Source organism: Equus caballus, chromosome 21, assembly GCF_041296265.1.
Source record: "Equus caballus isolate H_3958 breed thoroughbred chromosome 21, TB-T2T, whole genome shotgun sequence".
In the NCBI taxonomy this organism is placed as follows: domain Eukaryota; kingdom Metazoa; phylum Chordata; class Mammalia; order Perissodactyla; family Equidae; genus Equus; species Equus caballus.
In genome coordinates, this window is record NC_091704.1 from 20,868,982 (window position 1) to 20,885,549 (window position 16,568).

Consider the following 16,568-nt stretch of genomic DNA (forward strand, 5'->3'; position numbering starts at 1 on the left):
TGACATAGCTAAGGGGAAGAAAGGCAGACTTTAATCTGAGAACAGAAAATAACTTTTCTAACTACACCAAAAGCTGACCTGATATAATCCAAAGGAAAATAAAGGAAATCAACAATGCAAAATAATTTGATGAAGCCAAATGAAGAATTTTAATTCTTCACACATCATTAACACAATTTTTAGCTGAAAGCAAGAGCCTTGTAAAATAAGTAATAGTACACATGTACTTTATTTTGAACGTAAAATGAACAGAAAAACCAAGAGGGAGCATTTATATTTCAGACCATGACTTTCACTGCAGGCTTGGAGACCTCAGCTAAGCGTGACATCCACGAGCGAGCCAGAGCAAGGGGACAGGACAAAGCTCAACTTTTCTCCTGCCCCATTCTCTGGCTTAGGATGGTGCACACCTCAGCCAAATAAGACCAGGAAACCAGGGAGAATTTTTTCTAGAACTAATATTTTGGATGCAGAGATCATGAATCATTCCCAAACTGACAGCAAATGTGCGAAGAATCTGGAAAGGCACAAGGAGAGCTGTGCAACCAGTGTTGATGCCTCAAAGAGAAGGAAGTCAAGAGGGCTGAAGGACGTCCAAAGGACAGCCGGAAAAGGGTGGGAGAGGGGAAGCCAGAATGGTTCTGGGAGACAAGTGCAAGGCATGCTGGGAAAAGGCCCTTCCAATGAGGCCCAGAGCGGGCAGCTCGCCCTTGTTTTAAAGAGAAAGTGGTTTATTCTATCCAAAATGGTTGGTGTCTGATATTAGGCACATCCCTTTCTTTCCCCTCTCCCCCCACTTCTCCAGGGAAAACTTGTTTGGTAGTGGGAGAAAAGATGGTAGCATTAGAGGTAACGACCTTAATTCTCAATGCTTTTGGATGTACAGAATTAAGACTCAGCAAATGAGGAGGAGGAGGGAGATCAGAATGTGAAGAAGAACTCTGAGTAAGAGAACGGTTTGGAGCCTGGAGGAACTGTAAAGAGAAGTGGAGGATGAGAGGGGAGTTCAAGGGCATGAGAGGGAGCAGTCAGGAACACCTGCTGGGCTTGATGATCTTGGGACATTTTCAGACACAAAACATATGGATAAGAAATAAACAATACCAATTCCTATGGCTAAAATGAAAAAGAGTTCTCCATTTCCTGTGGGAAAACTGGAGCCTGCTGAAAACACTGGTGGTGATCATGTTTAGTTTTCTTTGCAAAGGTTCCACTATAAAATGCTAATACTAACTAATCTTGAAGTTTTAATTTGAAAGTTCAGTTAAGTTGCAAAAGAGCTTCCCTTGTTTTTAGAATTCTAAATTCTCAGAGTTGGTACCATGGAGTCAACTAGGCCAGTTTTTATGTGATTCATAGAATGCATCTCACTACATGAGCCAACACCTCCCATGGGAATCAGTTAAGCAACGTGGTCTAAGCCCCACGTATTTCCAGTAGGGTGATATCTCAGACGACTGTCCAAGGTCTGGGATTGAGAAATGTGGATTTCACATCCCAGCTCTCTAGGCACTTTAATGAGCAACCACATGAAATCCTGGAACTCTCTTGATACTAATAATGATCCTCGCATTAGGTAGCACTTGAGTATTTACCAAAGCCATTTACATCTGATTCTCACTGTAGAAACAAGAGTGATTAGGTTTCCTGCTTTTCAGGTTAGAATACTAGTAGGACTCAGAGAATTTATGGGACTTGCCTGAAGTCACATAACTAATAAGTTCTTCTTGTGCAAATATACAAAAACACTAAAGTAAATTTTATTTCAAATCATTAAATTGTATAGTAGTTAAGAAATTTCCAAGAAAGTGGATAATTACGAGTATGCTAATACAAGCATAGTATTGGTACTTAATCTGATCAAAGACATTTTGCCTCTCTCAGTTTATGAATGGAAGAACTGAAGTATAAGTATTTGAAAATCTGTATACACTATGAATCTACTGCATCTTGTTACTATACAAGAATTATGCTATTCATACCCACTATTTTAGGAAAAACGTTTCTGCAAGAAGTTTCTGCAGAATTCAAGGTCTCCTGCACATGAGAAAGTCATACATGCTCCGTAAATCCAAATCAAAGCCCTAGATACCGTAAAAGAAAAGACCTTTCCTGTTGAGAGGTAGGTCGCTGTGATGGTTAAGCACACAGACTCTGATGCCGGTCTGCCCTAAATTTAAAGCTTGGTTCCAACACTTCCTAGATATCTGATGCTGAGCAAGTTACTTAATCTTCTGTGCCTCTGTTTTCCCATCTATAAAATGGGAATAAAATATTACTGACCCATTGAAATATTGTGAGAATTCAATGAGTTAATATCTTTAAAGTGATTAGAGCCATGCATCATACATAGTAAGCCCTAAATGTAGTATTACTACAATTTCCATCTGCCAACCACTATATACTAGGCGCGTGGTGGTCTTAATGCAATTCACAAAATAACCTTGAGAGATGGGTATTATTACACCAATCTGGAAGGACAAAAATCTCCTCAGAGAAGTCCAAGAATTAGCCCCATGTCACACAGCTGAGAAATAGCACAGGCAAACTTCAGTTCAGTCTCTCCAAGTCTAATTGCCCTTAGTGTTTCCATCCAGAAAGAGAGTGTAGGGGTACAGATTAACATGGCTGCTGTGTGTTATCCTTACAAACATAGATCCACATCTCAGACTTCAATTCTAGAAACCTCTAGCTATTCATTTATAAGTTAATTTTTTTAAACAAATGAAGTCTCAAAGAAATTGGTATCGGTTTGACCAAAAGAAGTTATGAAATTACAAGGCATGCTGCAATTACACAGGATCTTGTAGTTGGCCAAACATTTTCATAGAGAGTATCACATTTAATTTTCACAGCAAACGGTCATTGTTTGCATTTTATAGTTAGAACCACAGGTTCCGAGATGTTGGATCACTCTGGTGTTTCTAAGTCACATCGTTATGGAAGCATCCTGAATGTGAGTGTACAGGTCTTTCCTCGGGACATTTTCATCTCTGCTAATTTACACTTGACTTATGTGCTGTTGCTACTTTTCTTTGAAATAAGTAATGTGCTGCTACCAACTAGATGCGCCCCTGCTGAACCACTCACCAAAATACATCCTATTGTACTACGTACATCCAACTGTACCACCATCCTACTGCCATGGATATACCCTCTGTGAGCGAGACGCACAGCCAATCCACCAGAACCCAAGCTCTGTGATGAAGCTCCCTGCACAGCACAGCTCCTTCTTTAAGTGGCTTCTCCAGTGAGAACTAACGGAACATTGGTGGAAAATAGTGAACTATGATTAAATAGTTATTTATTCGTATAATTATAATAAATATAAATAATTATAATTAAATAATTATTATTGAAGAGGTTAAAAAATAAACTTTCTTTTATGAGTGACTAAAAATTACATTTCTACATTGATAGTCACTAGGGTGGTTTCAAGTAACAAAGGAAATAGAAAAGTTGTCTTTATTTTGTTTTCACTAGAAAAATGTATTATGTAGTCATGTTCAATCCTGCCTCAAACCAAAAAATGGGGTAGGGAATATATGCATATATAGTGTTTTTCAAGATTCTTATATAAAAATGTCAGGAACATCAATAGAATTAGAATGTTTTAATATTCATCCAGTGAAGGGATGGTGAAACCAGCCATGTTTCCCCCTCCTTCTTACTAAATCCCAGGAAAAAGACTCAAAGGAGCTTCTTGGAAATTTTACTTTGACAAAATTTCAAAAGTACCCCCTCCAAATTGCTACTCAGCAGAAAGAAATCACCAGTTTCAGTTCACTTGGGACCTATAAATTCAGAAATCACGAGAAAAAGCTTTGCATCCACTGATTTGAGTTGGGTGAGGCGATTGAACAATTTCATTGGAATATTTCAGAGCTGCAGTTCTAAGTAGAAAGTGAAAAAATAAATAGGAGACCATGTTATTTATCACTTCTCCAAGAACTCTAGACAAATCAGATTTTTTTTTAATTTTTTAATTTTACTTGGGAACACATGTCCATTTCAGAGTTCATTCCATCATCTTCTAAGAACAAAGTGTTTCCAGGACTAACTTCAAAGGGAATCACATAAGCAGGGCTTATAAAGCTTCACACCACGAACACTTCAAATCTGTAAGTATCTTAAACTAATTTTGCCAATATCATTAGCTAGGCAATGAAACTGAAAATAATCCAGTTTTTTCAGGTTCGTTATTCCTCCTTTCACAAACTGGAAAAAATTATATCTATGATTCCAGCTATTGAAACTGGCACCCTTACAAGTTTTCGGTAAGATTTAAATCATGTGTATTTCATATGGGCCAAAATGGAAGCATTGGGGGGGATGGGTTCTCTTGAACTGATTCAGTTCAAGTTACGTGTTTTAGTGTTTAATTAATGACCTGGTGACATGTTTTGAAAACAGCAATGTTTCTAAATCCCTTAGCAGTGTCAGATCCAACACTTCCTCCTCCTTGCAGCCAAGGTTGAGCTTCAACTCCAGCTCCATGTGTAATAAGGGAATGGTTCTGTTATGGTGGCTGAAACACGCCTGTCTACCCCAGTGTCTGTGGACTGTGTCGTGAAACAAAGAAACAAAATATAGGCAAGGTGGACTAGGAACAGAGCTGAGCCTAAATAACTGGGCAAGCTGGTCCCAGTCACTGTAAACAGCAGGTTATTGGAAACCACTCTTGCAAGGCTCCTTACCCTTCAGAAGGAGAGCCCAGGAATAACTAGACTTCAAAGAACAGGCCCTGCAGAGGTGCATTAAAAATGTCTGAAAAAGAGAGAAAAGAGAAGAGAAAACACTGCTGTTAAAAAATAATAATTACTATACAGTGCATTTGCTTTTGCACTGTATAATTTTGTGTTCTATAAAAGAATTCCAACATCATTTTCTCAAAATGCCCAATCCATTTAAGAAAGAAAATACTTTATATCAGAGAAATATAAAGTATGTGTAAATTAGAAATGCCCTTTGGGAATATCAGCTTCTAGCTGGTTGCGCAGTTTCCTCCTCCTTCCACCCACCATGTTGGTTTGAGTCAGTGGTGCTACTGTTGACCGGCAGAAGGAAATCTGTCACTCAAAATTTTTTCCTCACCATCATTTTCCCACTTGGAAGACATGTACATAGCACACCTACTCTCCTTCTATTTTTTAAACTCATTACAACTCAAATGATCTCTATTTACAAAACAAGATTTGTATTCTCTGTAACTTCTTTCCTTCTTCTCTTTTTCTCTCTAGTTCTTTCCTAGCTACTTCAGCAAAATCTATCATCTTCTCTTGGTTATATATGCAAGCAACATCAACAATTCCTTGTTGTTTGGAGTTCTAGAAGTATAAAAACATTACTACTAGCACAATGGTATCAAATAAAAGGAAAGTCTAAATTTTGAATGAAATTGGATACAATAAGCATTTATCCCCAAAGACCCTTGAAGTATCACAAATCTAAAGTCTTCTCCAAAGTTTCTATCTACTTCCTCCTCCTCCTTTCCCTTCAGCACAATCAACCAAGAGAGAAACATAATAACATTTGGCTTTCTCGTTTTATTAATATTGCGACAGCACTGCTCTTTTTCTCTTATTTTATTGCAAATCAGCATATTTAGCTATCTCGTAGCTTAAATAGACTATGGATTTGTCTGGAAATTTAACCACTCTTTATGACATTGCTTCTGTGGAGAAATATTTTGGTGTTCCAGATACTTCAACTTCAAAATAATTACCAAACGGAACTCATTCAAAAGATGCAAAACACTGACTTTTGAAGAATCTGACAGAGTGCACCATGCATGAAGGACAAACAAGAATATGAAACCCTCAAATGGGCTTGCTCTTTCATTCATTGCCATCAACGGCTGCATTGAAAGTTAGGCTGGTGTGATGGTAAATAAATCAGGCTTTGGAGCCAGAGAGCCCACGACCAAACCTTAGCTCTGCCACTTACTAGCTGGGAAAACTTGAGCAAGCCACTTACTCCTGTAGCGCCTAAGCTTCTTCATCCCTTAAACAGGGGTAATTATAGGACATATGTCATAGAGATGCTATGGGAATGTAACGAACTAATTCATATAAAGTTCAGAGAACAATCCTTGGCAGTTGGTAAGCCTTCAATAAATGTTTGGGATCATTATTATTAGTATTACTATATCAGACACCAGAATCTCTTCCCTTCTTGGGTCTCCTTATCAAAACTCCCATGAAGAAGGGTACAGCAGGGAGCTCAAAGAAGCCTTGACGACACTCAAACACTTGGTATGCGCGATAAGAGCAGAGTAAGTTGGGAGGCAGGGAGGCGTGCAAAGCGGCTACTGCTATCATAAGAGTTAACAGGGGCTTGAATTAACCCAGCCGCAGTGGGAATGAAGATGGGTAGATAGGGTCAAGAGATGTGACATACTCTAAAAATCAAAATGGTAATGTTACCCTACTCGTGCCAACACTCCTGAGATGGTGCATAAGCTGACCAATAATAGAAAACCAAACATTATTGGCCGACCAACTCGGCCATAATCCCAGAACTCTGCCCACTTTCTAGAATCTTCAGGACTCAGTTGTCAAAGGAAAATGGAGCATATGATCCCTCAGATCCCCTGCAGTTCTTACATAATGCCATTTTTAGCGGGGTAAACATCAACATTACTGAAGTATTTTCCTTAACAAACATTAAGATGTCAGAGGCAAGATGAGGGTAGGCACTGCAATGTTTTATTTCTTCACAAATGAGAACAATCTGGAGCAAATAGGGTAAAATATTAACATTTGCTAATTATGGAAGATGGGAATATAGGTATCATTCAATTTTCTGAATTCTCTATATGTTTCAAATATTTGATAATTGATAACTAAAAGAAATGCAAATACAATCCAGAAGAGGCAGAAGCTAATATGTAGTCAAGATGAATAAAAATACATCAACATGTCTGTTAAAATCCCTATTTTAGTTTCTGGTTATACTCTTTCACTTGAGGGGACTGGACCTAGATAGACAGGAGCAGAAATGAAGGCGCCAGGCTAGGGTGGGGTGGGAGGGGAGCCGGTTTCTATCACTGTCCACAGGATGGAATCCTGGGCAGATGGAGTAAAATGAGCTGTCCACTGAGTGGTTTTAATTCCTTCCAAACTAAACCTCTTCATGTTCAGGCTCTAAACTGCTCCCAGATTTCGGTCCAAATAAGGACCCAATGTATAAATAATGCCTTCTGTCTAAAGTGACCCCATCTGAGAAATCTCCCTTGACTCCCCAGGCATCATCAGCTCCCTCCCCTCTGGACTCACCCCACTACACCACAGCCACCACACAGGCGGGTGCTGGGGAGGCTTCAGTCATGTGATATTGGGGAGCTGTTCAGCATAGCATGAGCATAGGGGTTTGAGGCTAAATTTGCTCTCAATTCTGATTCTTTCCTTCTGCCTCCAGGATTAGGCTGTTAGGACACTCCATCGTCTTCTCTAATGAACATACATATGCAGTAGAGATCCACGTTCTTTTTTGCCCTTGAATATTTTACTTTCTTCATGTTCTGGTTTAGGGATTCTCAAACCTGGTATGAGTGGCAGAATTATTCGGGGGAAAAAATTTTAAATATACAGTTATAAGGTTCTGTATGTGACCCATACAGAGCCTCGTAACTCCCTGGGCCCCTCTCTTGGGGTCCAGGTATCTGTAGCTGAACTGGAAATTGAACCCAGGTTTCCCTACTCCTAGACGGGCATTCTTTTACATTTTGTGGCTTTATTGCTTATTCCCAAAGTTTGGAGCCCTTACACCTGCCTAAAGTTAGATTTGTTTCTAAACCCCTACTCATAGACCCCAGCAAATATTTCATTAGGAAGAAGTTGACCTCATGTGGCAGGAAAGCGTGGAGAGAGCAGGCTGAGGCCTCAGGTACAGTAACTAGAAAGTGAGGAACATACGTGATCCAGAAGGCCTAGCTGGCTCCTGACTCATGCCTACATTCTGCACAGATTGCTGAACATAGACTAGTAGAGAGCCAATAGCAAGGTGGTTAGGAGCACAGGTCTAGAGTCAGATTGGTCTGAATTCAAATCCTGATCTTGCCACTTAACAGTTGTGACCTTGGGCAAGTGACTCATCCCCTTGATTTCCTCCTCAGCCAAATGGAGCTAACAATGGACCTCCTTCATAAGGTTATTATGGAGATTAAATAAGTTAAAACCTTGAAAAATTTTAGAACAATGCCTAGAATGTAGGAAGTGCTGTGTTAGCCACTATTAACATCATCAATAACACTATTATTATTTGTCCAGCTATTCTGTTCCCTGGAGTGAGTCTCACTTGGAGGAAACTCTCTTACGGACATGCAAGCCAAGTAGTCCTGAAATTCCATTCACCCTTCTGCTGCATGGTTTGTATCTCCTGTGCTTTTAGTGGGTCCACATCCAAGTCTATCAGCAGTGGCCAAACTGACTGAACAAATAAGACAAAAAGAGTAAGCCTCAAAAGTCTGAAAGGACCTCACCAAGGTGTACCCGGACGTTCTTAGAACCATGTTAGAATAGTCGCTATTTGCTTGGATTATGAGCCAAGAACACATCCCAACAGCAAGACTCCTCCTGTATCATTCCATCGAATGTCCCCCTGGAAGCAGTAGTAAATGTATAACACTACTGTTTCCATTTGTGGCCAATCTTTTTGTAGGTGGGTTAAAAAAGGGATTTTTAAAAAGATATATTGCTGAACTTTAAAATATCTTTGGTTCTTAGAGTTTGAAAGACAGAACTGGAATGGTGCTATACGCATAGGCAAAAATCATCATACCACAGACTTACAAATGTCACAAAAACTCACTCTCATGAGTAATGTTGCTTACGTTAAAAAAAATTTCTCACATGCCACTAACATCCTTGAGACTACAATATCTTGGACCATTGTCACTATGTGCCTTTAGAGAGGAGAGAGGCAGAGAGACACCAGGGGAATCACAAAGGCTCAGAAGCAGAGAAGATGCTGCAAGAGTGTTTTAGAGGCAGAAAGGACCAGGAGGCGTCAGCCAGCCGGCTTTCTAGGTAACACATGTGGGCAACTGAAGCATGGGAGGAACCTGTGTCACCCCAGGTCACCTGGATGATTAGGGGCACATGTGGAACTGAGGTTCCCATTGCCCCACTCCAGTCTAATACTGTTTCTACAGTGCTTCATGATGCTGTTTCATACAAGAGCAAGAGGGTAAATTTGCAGTTTATATATAGTATTCTAATTAAATTTTGTTTCCAATGAAAGCGACTAAGCAGTAAGCAGCAAGGAATGTTGCTTATAAATCCTTTTGTGATTTATATGAGGTTTTTTTCAACTCAAGTTATTAATTAAAAGGGAAAGAAGGGACATCGTTTTATTGAAGTATGCTTTATACATCGTATTATAAAAGAGAAAGATATGCATTTGAGCTAAATTAGACAATGCTAAAAGACTGCAATCATCAAAATAAGGCTTGGACCCACAATCCAGTCACTCTTAACAGGTTGGCATAGTTCATTCCAGTTTTAGTTTTCCGTCATAATTCTTATATATTTGTAGCTAGACTGTATACATACTGCTGAATTTTCATTTTCGCTTAACAGTATAAGATAAGCATTTTTCTTCTCCATTAGAAAAAAGCATGCTCTGAGAGAAAACTGGAAAAGAGAAAAACAAAATTCATTTTAACTAAAATTAACAACTTAACAATTAAAAAATTAAAATATCGGTTTAAACATTTTAAATAAAATTTAAATCATCCATAATATTGTATCACTGGTATGTGATCTTTCCCATCGCTGTTCGGTGTGGTTTCCTATCCCCTCCGTTCTCCTTGCAGGGGCACCTGTTCTCCTCTGTGTAAATTCCAGAGCTTGACCTGGGAGCTCAGGACCCATCAAACGAACAGAGGAGAGAAGCGGGGTTAGCCAGAGCAGTGGAGCCCACGACCTCTCTCTTCCCTCCTGCGTAAGTTCCACCCTGGCCTAAGTTCCCTCCGTTGAGGATTCTACACCTAGTGCTCAGCCGGAGGAGGAGATTCCAAGAGGACAGAGAGGGAACAGAATGATCCCAAGAAGAGTTAACAGTTGAAGAAGTGGCTCCAACCACAAGTGGATAATAAATCTCAAACAGGAAGGCGCCCAAGGAAGTCAGGGCCAAGCGGGTGAAGTCCAAGGTGGGAGAATGGAAGGAAGAATAACAGAAAACAAGAGAAAAAAACTAAGAACTAGGGAAATATAAAATTAAAAAAGACTGACAGAAACAGAGAGAGAGAAACTGCTCTTCCCTTCTTCCCTACCTGCTCGTTGAGACTTAGACAGATAATAACCTGACTGCCCAGAGCGTGACGGTGAATTCTGGGATAAATTTTCTCCCTCCTTGGGACACTCAGCTCGGCTTCTCCATGATGTTTCCATTCTGATTTAGTTCTTTTCCTCCGCCTGCCACCCCCTCACGTGACAGAGCACTGTCATAACTGAGTTTCTCTTACCACTTCTCCCGCCAGCTGGAAGAGATGCTTGGGAGAGCCAATGGTGGGAACAACGGCAAGACAGGTGTAAAATGTTTACAGATATATTTGAGAGAGAAGGTTCCGAGGTTTCACATCCCTCAGTTTTTACAGTGATGTTTTCACCTTCTTCCATCAAACAGGTTTCGACTTCAGGAAGAATTAACCGTCACTTCAAGTGATTGGCTGTGGTAGAATTATTTAGTTGAGATTTGTACTGTTGTCCTTGACACCTTTCCTACAGTGGAGTAAACTATCTGTGTAGCTTTCTAATGGGTGTTTCTGGACACATCTCCTGAGTTTAGAGTTCTATATGTAAAATTTTCTTTAGGGAAGAAGATACCAGAGGGACGGGGTTAGTAATTGACAGCTATTAAAACAACAAAACTGTTATGTTCCTCAGTTATGGTTTCTGAGGTGAATTTAATAGATTTATGAGAACTTTTATAATTAGATAATTTTTATAAAATAATTGCCCATTGTTGAGTCTAAACATTCCCAATATGACAGCCTCTATTTGTAAATTAGCTTCCCAAGACACTCGGAGAGCCAGAGGCAGGTGCCTATGGCTTCCTCGTTCCCCTCGACACCGGCTACTCTGCAGCTCCTGGGGTATCCCTGTTAAACCTGAACGCATGTGACAGTAGAAATTATCCTAAACTGAACAAGTTTCCAATGAGGTCTGCAGAACTCCTACGCTGGGTCGGACCTCCCTCGCACCTGTTCTAAATCCTTGCGGGTTCATTCACGGTGCAGTATGAAGCTGAAGGACAGGTCGAGCTCTCCCTCTAGCCTGTCTTTAAACACTGCCTGGGTCTCACACAAGCACCTATGCCGACATTCTGCTCATAGACCACACACAGAGCTAAACATCAGGGTTATGTCTTCGCGAGTCAGCTGCCACAACCCTATGCGTGTAGATAGCTATATTTTCCACTCGGAAAATAATTGCAACTGTATTTTCATGTATCTTTGAGAAGGCTCTTTGAAAATGAGTAAAAAGAACAGAATCAAGTAGAGCGATCAATCGTGGGCAACTATGTCAGGCCAATGACTTCGTGATTCGGGGGTTTTTGAAGCACCAGGCTGAAACCAAATTGTACTGCCACCAGGCTGTACCGATGTATTTCCACCAAATGAAATGGGAAAAGAGGATTAAAAAAATCAGCCAAATACAATGCTTGAAAGGAAAATAAAAAGAGTAAGTATATATTATTTCTTGAAAAGAAGATCAACCTATGTGAAAAAGAGTACACGTATTTTTCTTATATACAAGTAAGCCTATGTTAAAAAAATCAAATGTTCCCTTTAGCTTTGATCTGCCCTTGTTCTCTCTTAGATTTATAGTGTCTTCTCGTTTCCAAGGACTTATCCCTTATTGACTCTTGTCCTCAGTTCTCACATTTCCAGAAGAAATATTAAACAACCCAGCATGCCCTCTGCTTTCCTAGATGGAAACAGCTTGAGTAGCAGGTCAGACATAGCAGAAAGCGTGTCTACTAAACACTCGCACCAAACCTTCTTGCCAAAGTTGAATGAAAGGAAGTTTACGATGGTTGACTGAGCCAGGGCCAGAATGCCACGAAAGCATATTTTATGTTAAATCGAGCTTGGCCAAGAATCTCTTTTTTCAGAGTTCCCAGGCAGACGCCAGCACACGGCCTAACCTTAGGACCAGCAGCATAGCTGGTCCCTGGCCCCAAGACACCACCCAGCAGAATCTGCCAATGGGTCTGCGATTCCATTGAAAACACATTCCCTTAGGTTAAGACACTGCCTGTTCCTAAATAACCTCTTTTTAAATTAATCCAAATGTTAGGACAGATAATGTAATAATACATTATTTATCTGCAAGACCGTTTGTGAATACCGGCCTGGCTCTTTTCTATCCTGACTGGAAAACTTTCCTGGGCTCTGTATTTTTCCACCTCTCAGTAGCTGTGTGAGTGTTCACAGATTACTTTATCTTTCTCAGCACTATTGACTTCATCTATAAAAATAAGAGAAAATATTTACCTTCTTGGATAATTCATTATTCCCAGATTCATTCATTCATTCATTCATTCATTTATTCCAAAGCACTCTTCCAGCAGCTGGGAACACAGCAGTCCACAAAACAGGTAATATCTATGCCCTCTTGGGGCAGACAGTACTTGAAGGGGGGTGGGGGCAGGGTTCAAGGAGACAATAAATATATATATGAACAAATAATTGGCAGTAAGAACTAGAGAGTGTTCCATTTTTATATAAGGTGATCAGCAATGGCCTTCAGCTGGCCATGCAAATATTTGATGGAACAGCATTTCTGGCCAAGGGAATAGCAGGTGCAAAGTCTCCGGTGCAGTAATGTGTTTGCATTTTCACACAACAGTGAAGACACCAGGGTGGCTGGAGCACAGTGAGTGAGGGAGTCAGTGGTGGGGGATGAGGCCAGAGAACCAGGAGGACTGACAATCACGTAGGGCCTTGTAGGCCAGTGTAACGGGCTTTGGGTTTTACTCTGCATGAAATTCTAAGCAGAGGCAGAACATGGCCTGACTTCAGCTGTGAAAGGATCACTCTGGCCCCCACACTGTGATTCAACTGTGACGGCAAGGGCAGAAGCAGGGGCTCGACTTAGGAGGTCAGGGCAGTAAGCCAGGAGGGAGCTGGTGGTGGTTTGGCCAGGGGTGGTGGTGGGGAGACGGGAAGCAGTGGCTGGATTCTGGAGATGCCGTCAAGGTTGAGGGGGCAAGACTTGCTGATGGTGGGAGGAAATAGATGAGGGAGAACAAAGTCCAATGTTGGCACACAGTAGATGCTCTATAATGTGTTAGTTTCCTTTCCCTTCTTTCTGCCTAATAGACGTTTGAGATAAAGCATTGCAGAAAGGAGGGATCTGGAGGGTAGGAGGAAGGACGACCGAGAGGGAGAGGACAGAGCGTGGGCTTGGGCATCTCTTCGAAGCAGCAGGAGGTCTTTGAAAGCTTCTCAGGAGGAGGGTCTCCTCCGTCCCACACCTCAGTCCTATCCTCTGCTGCCTTGGGGGAAACCTGCAAGAGGAGAGAAAACAATTCTTAAATGGTGACCAGGTCTGAAGGTCTTAATCAAGTCTCCTCTGTGCTTCCCTGTCTCCCGCCCCTCGATACCCACACTGACACGCGCATGCACCATTAGACAACATCTGGAACTTGGATGCAAGCTAAGGGAAAATGGGAGCATGAGAGGACCAGAACTGATGGATTCATTTGCACTTCCCAGACAAACGAGGGCTCAAAGGCTAAGTCATGTCATTAGGAAAAAGAAGCTGTATTTCATCCACAGTCCAATTTTGTGGAATGAGATGCTACCCGCTACAGTAACAATATCCTAATGTGACTATCTACTCTCGTAGTTTAATATTCATCTATCCATTTTTCTCCTATAAGAATATATTTGAATTGCATTTTGCAAATATTTCTTATGAATTTATTTAAGTTTGATTATATTTCCGAAGCTCCCGCTCCAGCAAGGTGAAATAGCTGAATTTATCAGCATATGACAGTGAAACTGAAGTAAATGATCTAGAGCCTGAAAAGGTGGCCTCACAGGCAGGGAGCCCTTTGCCCGAGCTTTTCCACAGTAGGACTCGTGGAGCCGGAAGGACAATGGACATCTGCACAGAGTGACAAACTAGGAAAATCAGGAAATCCATGGGACCCTGGCGTTTCTTCCCTTGATAAAAGAAAAAGGAGGCTTTCCCTTTTCTTCAGGTTTCTGACAACTTTGCCCCGCTGTGCTGATAGCGAGCCTCAGGCAGCCTTCTGGACTTCTGCCCTAGTTTCTCCCTGGGCAGATGACAGAGAGGAATGAGGACTGTCAGGAAATACTCGTTTTACCCTCACTGCTCTGGGGGTTTCTCCCCTCCTCACTTAAGGCAAAGTTTCATTTCATTTCCTTCTCAACCTTGGCCACAGCCATTCCAGGCTGTTACTACACTTCCAGACCTATTTCTAACAGCCAGAAATCACTTGAGATGAGAATGAGACTCTTTGAAAAGCAGAGGTTTTCTAGAAGCCAAAAGCTTCAGAAGAGAACAGTGAAGCCCAGGGAGGCTGGGTAACTGCTCTCAGGTGTGAGAGGAGAAAAAAAAAACAATGCCGGCACATGACGTTCATGTTTTCTTCAACTTTACAAAATGCTCAGGTTACATACCATAAGATTCTGTTTTTGTAACACCTTTGAAAGGATTAATTTTAGAAACGAAGGGCGGATTAGTGGTTGTAGAAGTTCGTGGGGGCGTGCAGGAGGAAGGCGCCTGTGATTAATATAAAGGGCCCCAAGAGGGGTCCTTCTGGGTCGGTTGGAATTGTTAAGTATCTTGACTGAGGCGGTGCATAGACTAACTTACACAGGGGATAAAATTTATTGAATTTAATACATACACACAAGTGGTGCAAGTAAACCTGGGGAAATCTGAATTAAGATTTCTGAATTCTATCAATGCCGATATCCTGATTGTAATATTATCCTATAGTTTTGCAAAATGTTATCACTGGGGAAAACTGGGCAAAGTGGACAAGGGCTTGGTCTGTATTATTTCTTACAATTGTACATAAATCTACACTTGTCTCCATAAAAAATTAAATTTAAAAAAAGTGATTAATGGAAGACACTCAGTCTTTAAAATTTTCTTCACGCTATAGATGCCACCAAGACAAATGCGGAAAAACTGACAGAGTATATTTACCAGCAAAGAATGGTTAATAAAAAATAATGAAAAATATCCAGCCTAACTCATAATTAGAGAAACGTAAATTAAGACAGTGAAACTTTATTTTCACCCATCTAGAGTTAACATTAAAATAAAAAGATGCGGTGAAGATATAACAAGACCTGTGCTCCCATACAATGATACTAGGACTGTAAATCTGACAATATTTTTAAAAGCCATTTAGTATTTTATAAAAATGATGCATGACTGGTATTTAAAATTCAGGAAATAAAGAATAGTAAAAGAAGAATGCAATAAGTCATTTAAAATGCTATCACCCAAAATACCCATTAACATTTGGCAAACATTTCAGACTACTTTTTATGCATATAGACAGAGAGATAAAAATAATAATTTTAAAAATGAATCACATTATACACAATTTTAAAATAAAAGTATTTGATTCGGTTTTCCTTAAAATTAGCAACAGAATCTAACAGCCTCGAAACTGAAGGAATTGCTGAATATCTGGTAAAACTTTCCTTGCAGCAAGCAATATCATTGCTTAAGAGATTTTTCCAAATTAAAAAGATTAGGTAAAATATTATGAATGGGGATTATGTGTCTCTATGTGTATTTTTAATATGTGTTTATTAATAAGCGTCTATTTCAATTTTCAAGTAGTAAAATTCAGTCAACTCTGTGATAAAAAGCAGGAGTCTAAATCAATCCCAAATATCCCACCCTATTTTTTAAACACACAAAACACTTTAAAACAAGCTTACTGATAGGATGAGCTTTCAAGACAAAATAATGGAATGCTAAGCCACAAGCAAAATCATATAAAATGAAAAAATCTATACGGGGATTCCTGAAGCTAGTAGTGATTACAGCAATTTAAATACAGAGAAAATACTCATGTGTTCAGATTATTATCAGTCTGTCTCCTTCTCCCTGAATTACTTGTCCAGTGAAGATCTGGTTTTGTGGTTTTATCAACCACAGCCTTATGACAATCAGAAACTCGGAGTAACACTGTATTTTAACTTGTCTCATGGTTTTCTTCTATAAACTTTTCTCTGAATTTCCAATTCCCTTTCTTCTTTTTCTTCTCGTTTATTAGACAGATAAGTACATTCATGTATCACTAAAAACCTCCAGGTTTGGAATAACAAAAGGTGTACATCAGGGTTTACTATCTTCTTAAAATAATCTCCAAGGAACCATACGCTTTGACCAATAATCTTATAAATTTTTTCTAAAGAAATGATCAGAGATGCATTCAACATTTATGTGTAAAACTATTTGTTATTATCTATAATAATAAAAATTAGAAACAATCGAAGTAATCCATAGTAAAGAATTTGTTAAATAAATTATAAAGAAGTATAAATCATGAAAAGCTATTTT

General features: G+C 40.0%; 1 long non-coding RNA gene across 1 annotated transcript in view; it reads right to left on the minus strand.

Annotated features, from left to right (window-relative positions):
* Nucleotides 1-6,695: 6,695 nt before the first annotated feature.
* The window catches only part of LOC138919779 (uncharacterized), a 47,172-nt gene continuing 37,299 nt past the window's right edge, over nucleotides 6,696-16,568 (minus strand). The window contains exons 3-4 of the long non-coding RNA XR_011430330.1: nucleotides 9,755-13,518; nucleotides 6,696-9,635 (exon numbers count right to left, since the gene is read on the minus strand). This is a non-coding gene — a long non-coding RNA (uncharacterized lncRNA). The remainder of the gene's footprint in view (nucleotides 9,636-9,754; nucleotides 13,519-16,568) is intronic.